Raw genomic sequence first — 14,473 nt, 5'->3', positions numbered from 1 at the left:
TTCCTCCTGAAGAGCCTGCAACCATCCCTCATGGCAAACCAGTCATAGGACTCATGTCAGCAGGTTTTGCTTATGCCAGTGGTGCCATAGCTGTAGGCTATGGCACAAAATTTCTAGCTTCTGTTGTTTTTTCAAGTGTTCTCAGCACGTCATGGAGCAGCCTGAAGCACCTCATTAATATACCATCTCTCAAACACTGATTTTTCTTTAGTGAGCCTGCTTTTACCCCTTTCCTGCTTCAAATCTAGTTAAAAGCCCTTTCAATGAACCCTAGCTCCTGTGCAAAGATCCTTTATCCTTGGTGTACCCTGTCTGTTGTCAGCAGGCTTAGTGTCCTGTATTCCATCAGTGACCAAAACCCACAAAATTCTGCTGGTGACACCAGGCACAGAGACGGGCATTGATTTGCTAAGCATTTCTGTTTCTTCCGTTATTGTTCCCTGCTACTCAAAGGATAGAGGAGAACGCTAATTATCTTCCTGACCTTTCAGTGAACCTTTGTAAGTGACCACAAATTTTTATCAATTTGGTGCCAAATTAGTAATTTCATTATCCATTTTTAATTACTGAAATGAATGCCTCATGTTAAATTCAACATAAATATGTCAATGGATTTTGATTAACAAGGTTATGAATTTAAAGAGAATGTATCTTCTTTTTGTGGGTGGCTTCCTATAGGGATTACTTGGAGTTGTGGACGGGAGTTTCTCCTCTCTGCTTATCCTTGATAACAATGTTTATCAAGACTGACTAGGATGTCAAGAAAGATTTGCCAAAATATATTTCCTTTCAAACATGTATTTCAAACCTCCTCCTGAGGCAGTGTCTATCTGGATATTATAAAACTATTAAAATTTGACAGCACACTGAATGTGCCTGTGTACTTGTAGTAGATTAAAAAGTCATGCTGGCAAAGTACATCAGTAGTATCCAGAAAATCAGTGTCAGTTCAAAAGGCAAACTGTACAAAAATGAAAGGCAATCAAAATTATTATAACTGATCATTTAAATACTGCTGTAAACACATAGTAAAAAAGAAGTTTTTATTCAGTATGAAATGTATACTCTGTGAATCAAGTCCAATTCTTTCTAATAAATGAAAGAAATTGAACTATTGAATAGTTTTTTGGCATCTATTTGAAAGACCGCAGTTGCAATTGTATTTCATTTTGTATTGATGTATTAAGCATTATCTTGTATTATTAAATGTAAATACAACTTTATGAAATTGGCTTATTCCTTCTAGATGGTACCTAGGAAAGTCCACTGTAAGCAATTATTTTGTAGTGACTATTAAAAAAAAAATGATTTCCAGCTCTTGCATACATCAGTGGTTTGTGGGGTTTCCACAAACTTCTTATTACCATTAATTTCTGGAATGATTGCGTGTGTCAGAATTAACTGGAAAAGCTTTTGCTGCAATTGAGATCTGACATGGTTTGAAAAGTGGAATACTAGGAATTAGGCATTTCTCTCTAAAACTCTTGTTTATGAAAATCTCTCTTCACTGTTTTTTTTCTACAAGTGAAAATAACTTCTTTTTAGTTCTTCTAAAATAAAAAAGAACTTCTTTTCTTTTTATCAACAGCGATTTGGCTAGATAGGCTTAAGGAAAAAAAAAATCTCTATTTTCCCTGGTTAAGAACCCTTGAATTCCGTGCTCTTATCTACGAAACAAGTGCTGTGCCACTGCATGACAGAATAGGCAACCTACTTTGCCAAGATAGTGATATTATAAATATTGTACCAGGGAGAAAGGAAACACAGTGGAATAACACTTAGTAATGTAGTATATATTGAGATCAGTAATACAGTCATCTGCTAAGGGCCAGGAGCCAAACAGGGTTCTTGCTTGGCTCGGTTCTAGTTATTACTTTGAAGATCATCAATGCATTTCTGCCAAACTAGATGCTAATGTAATCAACAGTGCATTAACACTTTTGCAAAAGTTGTTTAGACACCACTGCTCCATGCAGACCCATCAAAGAAAAGAGGAAATCTACACTATGTAGGTTGTCTCTCTGGGATAACTCATATTTTTTGCCAAATGGTTACTGGGTATAATAACTGATCAACCAGTGAGAGGATGTGAATCCCCTCTAGTCATCTTTGCTTTCCCAGTATAGTGTAAACATTGGGTATATAAAAATGGGCATTGATATTTGTATTTACAGCTGTGTTTGACCTTAATTGATTTACCTGTACTTTGCAGACATCCTTATCCTTAAGATTAATACCAGTTCTGATCAAAGGACTGCTGGTCAAACATAAACCTCAAGAGAGGGAAATTGTAGAATATGACTTGGATTACATATCTTCTACATTTAGGCCAAAGAAAGAAGATGCCCTATAAGTGGATCAAAACACTAGCAGGTATTTGCTCTGAAGCAAATTCTGGTCTCCTAGGGCAATTTTTTTTTTAGCGAAACATCTATGAATTTTACTTCTTGAGGATTTGTATAGCAATTAAGTGGAGTTGAGATTTGAGACAGCAGTTTATGTTTTGAGAAAAAAATCCTTTTTGAGTCACCCTGTTCACATCCTGCTTTAAATTGCGTACCAGATTTTTTCACCTCACCCTGTATGAAACAGACAAAACTAAGAGACTGTGGTACTTTACATGAACATTACAAACTCCGGGTTGGGCTTAAGCTGGTTAGTCCTGATTCAAGATCTGCAGAACACACTGTCTCAGTATGCTACCTTTTTCTATATCGCTCCTGGGAAGTTCACAGTGATGGCAAAATATATTCATGTCTTTCTGAAATATGACTTGGAGTTATGCTTTCAGGTGAGTCTGGTCTAATTCATCAGATGGGGTCAATCCTGCACAATTCTTTGAATGAAACTGACCAAGAAAACCAGCAAGAGTCATTAAATTCCCCAAACCATGGAAAATCAAGGACTATCATGCTTCCTGCTAGAGCTTAGAAGAATTTCAGTGTGGTTCGCAATTGCTCATCAATTGGTAGAGCAATTTCCCAATCAGTCTTTGAGTTAACAGTGCTCCTTTAACACGGCCATTATCCTCCTAGCAGCAGTTGCAGTTTAAGCCAGTAAGAAAGTGTCTTTTGGCTGTCAGAGTAGTAAAAAGGGGTTACAAAAGAATTAAAATCAAGATTCAGATTCATTTCAGATAGTGATGAGGGAAGCACACAACATAAAAAGCAGTAACAAGTAATAGGAGAGGCAGAAAGAGAACAGACAGAAAGCCTATGAGCACTGGGTCTGCCAGCTTTAAGACTTTAAAGTATTTGGAAGGCAATGATATTGCATAGGGTGTTATGACTGCTGCTAGGGTGTCTTAGTCCAGCATCACAAGGGAGATATTCAGGAAGGTATCTGTTCTGAATAGAATTTTTTAAATGTTGTGCTATTATATGAAAAAAAAAAAACAAACAATAGTGTTAGTAAGAGAGTATTATTAGTAATATCAACCAAATTGTTGTCCTCTGCCCAGCCTCCCAGAACAGAAATTTCAAATCTCTATTATGCAGACGTAACACATCTATGTTGTGCATATGGTTGTACATACTTGAAGCCCATGTCATAATGCCAACACCTCAGGCTGGATAGATCAGACAGCTGTATTCACAGAGAAGGTAGGTATGTCACAATATGACTCCAAAGAACAGGAATACTACACCATTTTCTTCCTACTCCTGTTTAGATTCCTTGTGAAAGACCGTATTTTTGTTTCTTCCCAAAGCTATATGTCTCTTGAGTCTCGTAAATATCTCTCCTGCGTTAGTCAAACCAGACCAAGTCAACCAACTTTAGCTGATGTTGAATGCTGTAGAAGCTTACATGTAACCTGAAAATATGAATTTTTGAAGTGTCATAGTCAAATTGATATCTACCTCGTTATTTAAATGCAGGTTTGTGATAGTTTTCACCCTAGGCCTTCCTGGAGACCAGCTTGTAACCAGGAAGGAACTAGGAAGGTGACCCAGGAAGTATTCCATGCTATTCCTTTATGTAACCTGGGGTATAAATAAGGCATAGATAAGAGAACTCGCTCTCTTCCTTTCCAGTGAGGTTTGAGAACAGTGGGTCCCTGCCTCGGTCTTGCTTATCTGGAGCTGAGGCCTGCAGTGACTGCTGTTGTCTGCCATGTGTGAGGGGGGGGTGCTGGGCCACGTTCAGCCATCCTGCTTCTCTCAAGGGAAGTGGTGAGATTTTGCCAGTTCTTTATTTTGCTGGTTTACCAGATATTTTAGATTGTGCATACCTGTTTTGCTTCTGTCCCTTTTCATCCTTTTTTTGTCTTTTTTTCCCTTCTCCCTTCCCCTCTTCCCTTTTAGGAAGCTATTTGGGGTTTCTGGGGTTATAGGTATATAGTATTCCCACTGTATATATCTGTTTTATATGTAAAATATATATTTTTGCTATAGCTTTGGCTGTTTGGTTTTTCCTTTTTTTTTCTTCTCTCTTTGGGAAACAGGCTCTGTTGTTGAGTTTCGGAGACTTGGCGGGAAGCCAGCTCCAAACTTGCACAAGGTTACAAATAGGTGGCTTCAACTACTGCGTTTGCATCTCTTTGTTGTTGTAAGTTTTCTTGCATCTTCCCATTTTTGACCACGCTTTCTTCCTATGCTCTCATACAGAAGACATACATTAATGATCAGGAAGCTGACTAATTTACTTCTCTGTGGAAGCTATGAAATGGACTTTAAAAGTCACAGCATGAACCATGGATTTCAAAGTAGTCTGTACAAGCTGTAGGGGTCCACTTGTGCACATCTCACAATGGGACTCTAGCTCAGTAAGTTGAAATTAATCTTAATGACAGAAGGAAGAGAAGAGAGTTATGTCTGCTCTACATGGAATGTATTGGGGCTTTGACTTTAAGAAATAAGGAATATAAATTATTTTATCTATACCTTTAAGATGAGAGAGAAGGATCAAGTGTGTTCAGAATCATGTTCTACAAGCTCAACCTATTTTGTGGCTTGTTTGCTTTATAACTCAAACTTCTGGAAATGCAGGGTGAAAGAGCCAAACGGGCATCAATTCCAATCAAAATGTCCATCTGCTGCTGCAAAACCTATATGAATTGTAACAAGCAACCTGTATTTCCTCTTGTAGTTGGAATCCCTGGGTTACTGTTTGCTCTGTGAGTGTGTTGTCCTTGATATAGACAGAGTAAATCCTGTTGTGATGCCAAAGCTTTGCCCAGTAAATGCTAGACCTCATTGTACAATGTGCTTAGATAAATGTTATTTTGCAGATGGTTATGACATAGAAAATATGGTTGCACCTGAATGAAACATCTCTCCTTCCCATTTGCTATTCAATACAAACCACTGATTAGCATCTACCTTTTCATTTACCATTTGGTACGAAATGATAACTCAGGAAACTACAGCTTTGATTAAAAAAGATCTGAAATGTTGTGTTAGCTATGTGATAAACACAAATATTTTAGTTTACAGAACACAGACAATTTCTAAGTGACATTATATGTTGTTGGAGCCAATTTTGCAATAACTGTAATGTATTCCAGAGTAACGGTTAATTACAGGCTTTTGCATAGGTGTTTTTCTGAACAGCTATTATAATAGTATAGAATCTGATATTAATACACTTTTTCCATAAAAATCTATAGAACTTTTCTTGTAATTATCATACTCATCTTGACTTTTTTTCACTTTCCATTTTCCCATTTTTGACAACTGGACAATATTATACTTTTAGAGGTATATTTATTTTCCTCAGAGAAAGATTATAAACCTGCTTGTTAACATAAAGAAGCTAAATAGGGATTTTTTGGTATCATTGTGTACTAAAATTTTTCCAAGTTGCAATTCCATGGGGAAGGGTTGCTCTTGCTGACACACTCATTCCCTTCATGAGTGTTTAATGCAATTTGTCTTCAATTGTAAATTATTCTGTTCTGGCAAACAAGGAGATTTTAAAGAAAAGGGATCATATTATCAGCTGCGGCTTATATTTACTGAGAATTTCTAAACTGTAGGGAGGCAGTCAGAATCGAGTTATGCTACCTCTCATAACATTTTTTATTCTGCAGTTTCCAAACTTCTTTCTCAAAAATTTCAATGAATTTTTAGTTTAATCTTAGAAATTGCCAACTTAGATAATACTGAAATCTTTTAATGTAATGTATTTCTTTGACTGTGTTATTCATGTTTTGCTATTGTCATTAAATATGATTTATATATATAATGTTAATATTACTTATTTGTTTATTGGAAAAATGTAACAAAGATTTTTCTAATATAGATAAATTTGACATATTTCTATGAAAATTCTGGACTTAAAGGAAACTATTTTTTAGAAGAAAAGGAAAAAGTGAAAATGTTTTTCCAGCATACACCTTTCAAACATATATTTTTTACTATTAGAAGAATCTCTGACCCTCCTTATTTTTAAAATATTTTTAAATTACATTGCCCCTGAGCAGTAGACATCTTAGAAAAACTTGAAATCATGGAAAGATCAACAAATTGCAACCTCATCTGATAAAACAGCAGCATATTAATATTCATGTATTGTTAATTTTCATTTGGAATGGGTTTTGATTTGTTCATAGAAATAGTTAAAAAATACATCTAAAATATTTTTAATGTAACTTGTTTTTCCAAACTGATATGTATGTAGAACAGTAGTAGCATAAATATTTTCCGTTTGTATTGTAATAACACTATATGTTTGTATGTGTTCAAAGACTAGTGTAAGAGACAAAGCTCTGTCAAGACGTAGAAGAAAGAGGAGAAATATCTACAAGTCTATAAAATTTGTTAATTTTTATAGATGATGAATGGGAAATACTATTTCCTATTTCAAATTCTCCCCCCTCCAAAAAAAATACATTATTGGGGTACATAAGGGACATTCTTTTTTAATGGAAGAAGTAATTGAATATAGGAAACAATGCTACTTTGTTATACTGATACAAATGAGAAAGTCAAAGAAATAAAAGTGTTAAAACAGACTAAATCAATTTCTGAAATAGGGGCTTAATGGCACCTACTGAGCACAGTGATTCCTTCATATTAGGTCTTCAATGATTGACAGAAAGATGCATCAGAGGAAATTCTTGTCATGTATGTAATCCTGATTTTTTTTCTCCTAAATATCCACTGATATTTATCAATATCATCATCTGAATGGGTAGTTCAAGTCAAAAGTGTGAAAAATCTTAGAACTTATAAATTGAAAACACACTACAATAAGAGATATATCTGGAAGAATAAGCATTGAACCAGATAAGGATCTGAATCAATTATACTGGAACAGGGTGCCCAGAGAAGTTGTGGATGCCCCATACCTGGAAGTGTTCAAGGCGATATTTGAACAACCTGGTCCAGTGGAAGGTGTCCCTGCCAAAGGCAGGGGGGATGGAAGTAGATGATCTTTCAGGTCCCTTGCAACCTAAACCATTCTAAAATTTGGTGGTCTTTGTTTAATATTTTTTTTTTTGGTGTATACTGTTATTTAAACTTGAACATGTTTTCCAAACAGAAAAACCATCAGGAAATTCTTTTTAGGAAGGTAATTACAGATTGCAGTTACCTGTGCATGGAGGGGAAAAAACTAATCCTTATAAAAAAGGTATTTTCTTATTAGTGAAAAAAAATAAAACTAACCAGAATTAAGTTGGAGAGTGTTTTGATTATTCCAACATCCTGGCAAACTGAAGGACCAAGGAAATCATGGCATGAAACACTGAGGAGAAAGAAATTGTAGACTTGAGAGTAGTAAGAATACTTTTTAAGGCCCAAGTTAAAGATTTTTTTCCTTGTAATACTTAGTAAACAAGGGTAACACAGAGCTTTATTAATCTTTCCTTTATATTATAGTATAAGAAATAAGTCCTTTCTAGACCATCACCCCCATATAAACAAACAAACAAAGACAACTCTACAAGACCAAACTTCCCTGGGGCTGACAATTACAGTTGTGTTGAAATTGGGAAAGGAGTGTGGGTCAACATATAACTCTCATGACATCTTTAAAGAAGAAGAGTACACAACCCAGTCTGAAATAGAACAATCCAATGTAAAAAAGTATCCAGAGTTATCATACATTAGTAATCTCACAAACACACCTGCATAAGTGTGAGTAGTTAAACAAACAATATATTCTATATTATTTTTAATAATTATTCTGAATAACTGTAATTTTTAATTTCATAAGCAGCTAATGTGAAGACATAATGGAAGGATTTAGTTAAAATAACAGCAATCAATCTTTATTCAAATTATGAATCAAAGGCAGATTTATGTCTTCCTTTCAGTTAAAAAAAATGGTTAACTATCCCTCCTTTTTTAAAATATTTGCTTATTTATTTGTAAGTTCTGGATTGCAAGAGGAGTAAATAATGTCCAATCACAGAAAAATTCAAGTGGTGTTCATAAAAGTCTGGGGAAATATTAGTGGAAAACTCTGCTTTTGAACATTAACTTTTAACCTGACATTTAGAACCAGAAGTTTCAGGTAGTGTTGTAGGATGAAATTAGTCATACTTCTTTCTGTGTTATTGTCAGATTTAAATTCAGGTCCTTAATTTTTTTTATGTTCACCTTTGTCTACCCTCAGATGCAATTCTCAGCAGTCCCTGTTGAACAATAACTGCAACACCCAACAATGTGAGTTTTTGAATGTAACTTCTTGGCAACATTCCACTTCAATCTGAGGAAATGACTGAACCTCACTGGCATGATTTATTTGTGCTGAACCCAAGGCAAACACTAGCTGACTATTTAGGTCATTGCTTTGTAAAATACTGAAACATTTTAAATTTCTATCGATTTTTTAAACAAAACAGTTGATTTATTAATGAGTTGTACTTGTATGGAATTTGAGAGGGGTGCTTTTTTATAGTTCTGGTATAATAAAATTTCAGCATCAGGTTTGCTTAGGAGTGAAAAATAAGAACTGCTCTAAATCAATGTCTGATTTATACTTTGTGGTAAAATTAAAAAAGTTAATGAGTTCTGAACAGTATGGTCTTTCCCTCAAATCTTTAGTACAACAATTACTGGACAGAAAGCTCAAAAAGTTAAAAAAGACAGAAAGCTCAAAGCCACAGCTTAAACGAGAAGCAAATTATTCTGATTTTTTATGATTTTTTTAATTTAGGAAGACTAGTTCTGTGAGCCTTTTTAAAACTTTCAAACAATTAATAACTATTCCCTGATGTGAATATGTAAATTGTTATATAAGCTATCTTGAATGATACCATATCTTGAATCACATCATATGAATGCAAACAATATCATAATGCTATCAGTGAGGAGCTTTATTCTACTTGTAAGTAGGACCAAAAATTTATGTGGATCAAGACATGTCTGAATGCTTTCCTGACCAATTGTTCTTAAAGAAAAAGCAAACAAACAATAAAACAAGCCCACTCAACCCCAAACCATAGGGGAAAAAATCCTACAAAAGAAACGGAAAATAATTCAGAAGGACAAAAATTTGTAGCTGCTTACATCGCATTTAAAAGCTGTAGCAGAATGTCAAAGTCTTGACTCTATTTTTTTCTGAATATATGTCAGAAAGAAGATGAAGCTGGAAATCTTCCTTTGCGGATGTGATTCATAGTTTGGGAATTTCGGTACCCAGCTCAGAGCTGTTTGATTCTGCTTCTCAATAGGGGAGTAAGGCATAGTATTTTTCCCAGGCAACCAGTTTAATTATTGCCAGAGAGCTATTTTTCTTTTTCTTTAGCCAAGTATAGCATTATTAGACTAATTAGCTTTACCAATAGGATTTGTCAACATTCTAAGCAATTCTTTTGGATGGCAATTTCTCCTCCCTGAAGGTTTCATTGGATTAAAAAAATTGAGATAATACAGTATGTTTTTTTGCTTCTCAAATTTCAGTCCTCCATCAGCCTGGCAACCACTATGAACTGGCATAAGAGATCCCTATGAGTGTCAAGAAACAATTTTTCCTCTGGGGGATGGAAAACAGGATTTTTGTTGTCTTATTTGGTATTTTATTTAAATGGTTGTCTTGAAATAACAAAGGATTGACTAAAAAGAATTCTTTCTCCATAAAACAAGCAGGGAATAATTTTCTTGGTACCTCATTTTGAGATGCTATTTGGTGCCTTTTCACCATTCCTTTTTCAACGACTACCAAGACAAATGAACTAAATCCAAGGCACTCTCTAAAGGTCATTACCTTTGCATCTCAGCTGGTTTACACCTCTTGCTGTTTGGCTACATAATATCAACTGACAAAGCTGATGGCTGACCCCAGGTAAAGATTTATGAAAAGGCAAGTGTCCAGCATTGTTTGTTTTTCTTTGGTTCAGCGATCTGTTCCTGTGGTGATTTCCCCATAGTGTGCAAGCAAGAAGGTCACACAATTTCTCTCCATATTATCTGAGAGTCTAAAACTGTGTTCTAAGTTAATGGACTAATTCCACATTTAAGAAAAAAAAATATTGAAGAGGGATGGAGACTAAAGATCACTCAATGAAGAAACAGTTGCTGCCTTGAGGAAATGGGAAAAAATTCTTCAATGACATTAAATTTTGTAAAAGACAGACAAATATCTCAGTCACTGGCATACATTTCAGCATGAAGTAGATGGATGAGTAACAATACTCTGTCTCTAGAGAACAAACAAGCTGAAATGCTTAAATTTTTTTTCCTTTTATTCCAGTTTCAAAGGAGCTGGTTAAACATCTTACAGTTTCTATACATATAAAATACATCCATTTCTGTGCTACCTCAAACACTTAGGAAAAACTCATAACCTCAAAAAATTATAACAGAGCAACTGAAACTGGTACATAATAAAAAAGAACTTAACTGAAAATAAAATAAAGCACAAGGATAATTTTAATTATTGAAAGTTCAACCAAAGGTGTACAGAACATTGAATTCCAAAAAAATACCTCTATCCTCCTTGCTTTATAAAAGTAAACAGTAAATTTTTTACAGACAGATGTACAGATTTTATAGAGTTAATGTAAATTTTAAAAAGGAAGACATCTGGGGAAATGATGCAGGCACAACCCATCAGCAACCGCCTCACCATCTGACAGACATGTTAGTTGTTAAGTTGCCAGTTGTCTACAGAACCTGCCAAGAGGCCAGATGCTACCATGGGTTAACACACAACAGAAATTGCTGCCCTAAGTGAAACACAGTTTAGCATAATGTTGTGTTGGTTAAAAAGCATAAATCTTCTTTATAGTTGAAAATTAAGGATTTTATTCAGAAGTACACTAACTATTAAACTTTGAAGATTAAGTCCTAAATTGTAGGTGAAATTATGAGTTTCATGAGATGTTCAAAGAGCACTGGACTTTCTAATACTTTCTTGCAAAACATGTAGTCTGTCAATTTTATGGATAGATTTTAATTTAATTTATTGGTTTAAGGATTTTAATGGGAATATCTCTAAATAGGGTGTCAAGAGACTGGAAAATTAGAGTAAATCATATAGAAGTTTGTAAATATCCAGAAATATTCACAGGAAGGTGGATGGGAGGTTGGCTTTATTACATTACTAGTTTTGTAATGTAACACTGTATAACATATGGGTGTTTATATTGTGTATATATGTGTGTGTGTGTGTGTGTAGGGATACATAGATTACGCATGGCTAGGATTAGGTCTGCTAAGAGCCATAAGAGCCATTACTTCCTTACAACGTCCAAGAAAATTGTGTCATCTTCCTACTGTATTGGTCTCTAACTAGTGTCAACCAAAGGCACTCAACATCACCAAGTGGAGTTGGCAATAAAATGATTTTCCAGATTTCCAGACCTGGTGGTTCCTTCTCCAGGTTTAGTAAAGTAAACAGGAGACCTTTTTTTAACCCCAGTGCGCAGAGAGCTGTTTTCTCTGTTAAAGATTTATGGTATCCAAAATTATTCCAGCAACAAAATTTGTCTTCTGTTATCTCCTTCCAGGTTCACAGTGACATCTTGTGGGATTGTGATGAGGAGATAGAGAAAATATAGGGGGCACTGGAATTGGGCCATAGACTGCATCATTACCTAGCAACTCTCTTTTCAGGATCTTCTCAGGTTCATGGTTTTCTGGTAAAACAAACAAACAAACAAACAAACAAACACCTTCCTTTTATAATTAGGAGAGATATAAATAGTTTTCTAAAAAAAACCACAGATTCTGAAGGGACCTGAACTGTAGGGGGAAACCCAAGCAGAAAGCGTTTATCAAACTAGCTAGATTAGGAGCATTCACTTCCTATTTCTAGAGACTAGTGATAAAGCAGTCTCTGTCAGCCACTTACAGTGGCAGAATCTGATCAAAGATGAGGTGCTGAGTGATGTCCTGACAAATACAATATAAAAAAAAATTCTATTTGGCAGGTTTCTTACTCAGGTTGTCCATTTCTTCCTGTAAGCAGAAAGTACATATTTTTCATTTGAATCTTGGAAAAAAATGAAAAGATACTGGTGATAAAGATGTGGATATAATGTGATACATAGTACAGATTTATATTTTTTCTAATATAATGTGTGAGATTCATGTAATCATGGATCAAGAGGCAGAAACAGGACATCAAAGGCTTGCACTGGCATGGAAGGCTTGCATGGAAAACTATTTGGATTTGTGGTGTTGTGGGACCAATCATCAGTACACCCAAGAGGGATATCCAAAAGCATACATCTCTTGTCTGAATTTTGGACCACAGAAAACAGTTATGTGGGTGGAACTGTAAGCCCTTTCTTCAGTGAAGGAATAGAGAGCTTCTGTTCCTGAAACAAGCCATGCAATTCTTCCATATGGTCATCAGTATACTATTTTTGCATTGCTATTGAATAATAATAATAATAATAATAATTGCTATAATGTTAAGATTATGCTGATGTAACTACTCTGAAGTTAAGAAGAACATGTGGCTGATGATACTTAAACGTTATATTAAAAAAATTTTTCTTATTTCTGACATGGTAGAAGGTAATGCCTGATTTCATCACCAGAGGGAAAGAATTTCCACAAAATCCAAAGTTCCTGAAGAAGGGTTAAAATTTTTTCATGTTGACATGCTTTTTCACATCAGAAAAAAAAAACGTGGAAAGCGATGAACACTACAGAGCAGTCACATGCCTAAAATAAATAGAGAGGAAATTGTCAAAGAATTTTAACCCTTCCAATACAGTGGATAATTCTGGAGGTTCTGCAAATTGCTGCACCTTGTCTCACTCTTCTAGGGTGCCAGGAGTACAGCAGATTACAACCAGTTTCTCTTCATCTTCTTGGTCATGTATGATCACATGTATGTCACAAGGAAAGAAAGAAAAATAGCTCAGAGAAAAAAAAAGAAAAAGAAAGCGTTTCATTTCTATCCAAAACAAATATTTTGTCATCAGAGATTACTGTTATGTCATAAGAATTTCTTCCATTCAGATTCAGATGAGAGAGAACACTTCTGGCCTAGATTTGTGATTCAATAAAGGCAGCAGTGCCCCTTTCCAGCCTCTTGGGTTTGAATGAATTTTTCAGTACATTTCTAATAGTAGATTTTCACTCTAGATGAGCTACATCTTGTTTAATACAGGTGATTTTCTAGTTATGTTTAACAGAAATTTATAGATAAAGCCCATGAAAGCTGTTTGATATTGGCATCATGTTTTGTGTGTTTTGCTGACTCTGTAAAAATTGTTACAGCAGTTCACACAAGCACACTCTTGATGGGACAGCCATGTGCTGGATATGGCACACCAGAAAGTAAATGCTAGGCCAGATTCTCTCTTATGCTGAAACATGCCTTAGGCACTCATCTGTGTCACTGGCAAATGATCCTTCTTTGATATTCCAGATTCACTATGGACATCAAATCATAAGATAGAGAAGCTGAGGGGAGTTTTTTTCTACTGAAGAGTGATATGTTCAACTGTGACTTTTTCCCCCCTCCTGCAGAGGGGGTTGATGGAATTCAATGGTCAGTAAAATAGATTACAGCCTGTGTATGCAATCTACAGGACCTCTTCTGTAATAAGCCACATAACAATCAGAAAGATAACAAGATTATGGGTTTGGTTGTTTTGGGTTTGTTTGGCCTGATTTTTTTCTTTTTCTTTTTTTTTTTTTTTTTTTTTTTTTTTTTTTTTTTTAAGGAGTGAATTTTTTCACATATACCTGTGCACTTAATTTCTCATCCAGAACTGACCCTGAACTCTGAGAGGACTGGTCATTTTTTAATCACCATTCATTCTGCCTTCCTGCTTGTCATACCTGATTGATTTTATCCTACAATTAACCTATTCTGCTGGTCTGTTAGAGTTCAGTGACTTAACCCTCTTCCTCTTTCCTTAATTTTGAAGGAAAACCTCCTAATGTACCTTTCTCAGCCCCTAACTCAGCCTGTTCAAAGGAGTGGAAACATTAAGAGAAAATCAAATTTTTCGATGAAAGAAGCCCTAGGTACAGGCCTGGGGCTAAATATTGTCTCCACAGAGACAATACAAATGAAAAGCATGCATTTTTTTCTGACTTTCAATCACTTACTAATAGCA

The 14,473-nt window shown here is 35.1% G+C and overlaps 1 long non-coding RNA gene across 1 annotated transcript; it reads left to right on the top strand.

Annotated features, from left to right (window-relative positions):
* The first annotated feature begins 4,467 nt into the window (after positions 1 to 4,467).
* On the top strand, positions 4,468 to 8,599 carry LOC120323509. Its single transcript, XR_005564022.1, has 3 exons — positions 4,468 to 4,765; positions 7,021 to 7,067; positions 8,563 to 8,599. It is a non-coding gene; the product is annotated as an uncharacterized LOC120323509 (long non-coding RNA).
* The last annotated feature ends 5,874 nt before the right edge of the window (positions 8,600 to 14,473 follow it).

This window comes from Pipra filicauda, unplaced genomic scaffold (genome assembly GCF_003945595.2).
Source record: "Pipra filicauda isolate LSUMZ 115617 unplaced genomic scaffold, ASM394559v2 scaffold276_size1017673_pilon, whole genome shotgun sequence".
Lineage (NCBI taxonomy): Eukaryota > Metazoa > Chordata > Aves > Passeriformes > Pipridae > Pipra > Pipra filicauda.
The sequence above is the reverse complement of the archived record's forward strand: the minus strand, read 5'-3'. Positions and strand labels throughout refer to the sequence as shown.